Source organism: Miscanthus floridulus, chromosome 17 (genome assembly GCF_019320115.1).
Source record: "Miscanthus floridulus cultivar M001 chromosome 17, ASM1932011v1, whole genome shotgun sequence".
Taxonomy (NCBI): domain Eukaryota; kingdom Viridiplantae; phylum Streptophyta; class Magnoliopsida; order Poales; family Poaceae; genus Miscanthus; species Miscanthus floridulus.
In genome coordinates this window covers 22,661,496-22,663,940 of record NC_089596.1, presented here as the reverse complement: position 1 = coordinate 22,663,940, position 2,445 = coordinate 22,661,496, and positions in this window count along the sequence as shown.

The following is a 2,445-nucleotide window of genomic DNA, read 5'->3' as shown; positions in this document are numbered from 1 at the left end:
TCGGTGCTCGGATCTTGCTACGTCTCGTCGGTGTGTTATCAAGCTGCTCCATGCTGTTCGGATTAGGGTGCAGATCTTGGGCAGCATGTCTGGGGTCTTGATACCCACATGTCAGATGACGTCGACAAGCTTTTAGACTTCTTTGACCCTGCTACAAGATTCATTCTTCATCTTCTAGTAGGCTCGGGGACTAAGTGGGCACACTTCACCTTGCGGTGAATGTGCTTGATCTCATCTCGAGGCTACGCCCAAGGACTGGATGCCTGATCGGCTGGTCTTCTACTTTATGACCCTGGCACCACGTGACTGCATCACCTACTATCAGGCTCGAGGACTAGCTGTGGGGGTATGCCCCCAAGACATGGGCCACACCATCAAAGGTGGCCCGGCCCATAAGATTAAGGCGTGCATGGCGTGCACCGCAAGACATTGTATAGTACCAAATAGGATACTTTACTTATAACCCTACCCCTCCAGAGTATATAAGGAGAGGCAGGGGTCCTCTACTCGACATCATGTATTCAATACAATACACCAAAGACACAGGACGTAGGGTATTACGTCGATCAGACGGCCCGAACCTATCTAAATCGCTGTCTCTGCGCCTTGTGTCACCATCTGGTTCCTGATTACGCGCACCCCCATCGATAAATCTACCATCGTGGGATACCCCTCAGTGGACTGCCGAGCATATTCTATCGACAGGATGCGTGACCACAGCACTTGGCCAGTGATCTTGACCATGTACAACATCCCAACGTGGTTGTCAGAAGAGAAAGTACCTTCTCCTCACTATTCTTATTTCTAGCCCTAAACAACCAGGCATTGATATAGACATGTTCCTCGAGCCTTTGATGCAAGAAATGGAGAGCCTATGGAGGCATGGGGAGCCGATGTACGATGCGTTCTGAAAGGAGGACTTCATATGTAGAGCAATAATATTTGTTACTACCAATGATTACCCCGCGTTGTTTGCTTTGTTTGGATAGATCAAAGGGAAGACGGGATACTTGGTTTGCTTGGATGGTACTACATGGGTGTTCCTGGATGCATCCAAAAAGATAGTTTACCTAAGTAACCAGCACTTCTTAAAGACAAGTCACAAGTACCGCAGCAAATTGTTCTTTAGATTTTATGACAACACCCTAGAGATTGAACCCCCTCCGGAGAGACGTCATAACAGAGAACACGTGTACAGAATGGTGAAAAACATACGCGTTGTCTATGGAAAGAAGAATCCGGATGGGACGAACAGAGATAGAAGCACACCTCCTGTCGAAAGCGTACCTTTTAAGAAATAATCGATCTTCTTTCAGTATCTATCTTATTGGCCAGACTTGGAGGTCCCCCATGACATTGATGTTATGCACATGCAGAAGAATGTCTTTGAGAGTCTCATTGCTATCTTGATGGACACAGGCAAGTCAAAGGATGGTCTGAAATCATGAAAAGACATGGTGCAGCTAAACATGATGCCACAGCTTCACCTGGTACCTGAGGCTAATGGAAAATACACTCTGCCCACAGCATGCTTCAACCTAACACTAGAAGAGAAGAGAGCTATATGCACTTTCCTGAGGGGGTCAAAGTCCTGACTGGGTTTTCAGTGAATGTGAAGAAGCTAGTGTCGATGAAGGACTTGTCAATAACACACTACAAGGCTCATGATTGTCATGTGATGCTGACAGTGTTTCTACCTATTGCAATCAGGGCTATAAAGCCAAAGTTCTTGAAAATGGCCATCACCCACATGTGCTACTTCTTTTCGAAGATCTCACAGAAGATGATTGGCAAGCAAGAGCTGAGTGACCTACATGAATTTGTGGTGGAGAGACAAATCCATCTAGAGATGTATTTACCTCCTGCTTTTTTTGATATAATGCCACATCTTATGATTCACATGTTTCATCAGATACAGGCGCTAGGCCCTTGCTACTTGCATGAAATGTGGTCCTACGAGTGGTTTATGTCGGTTCTAAGTCGATACGTGCCTAATCGAGCATACCCAGAGGGCTCCATGATAGAGGGTTTGAAAGCTCTAGTTTGGTTTTGGTGAATTGATGAAACCCTAAGTGCTAACCTAGTTTATCAAGTGATCATGAGATAGGTAGCACATTCCAAGTGGTGAAGCAAATGAAGATCATGACATGATGGCGATGCCATGGTGATGATCAAGTGCTTGGACTTAAAAAGAAGAAAGAGAAAAACAAAAGGCTCAAGGCAAAGGTATAAGTGGTAGGAGCCATTTTTGTTTTGGTGATAGAGACACTTAGTAAGTGTGATCACATTTAGGATTGATAGCTGTACTATTAAGAGGGGTGAAGCTTGTATCGAAATGTGATTATCAAAGTGCCACTAGATGCTCTGACTCATTGCATACGCATTTAGGATCTAGTGGAGTGCTAACACCCTTGAAAACATTTGTGAAAATATGCTAACACATGT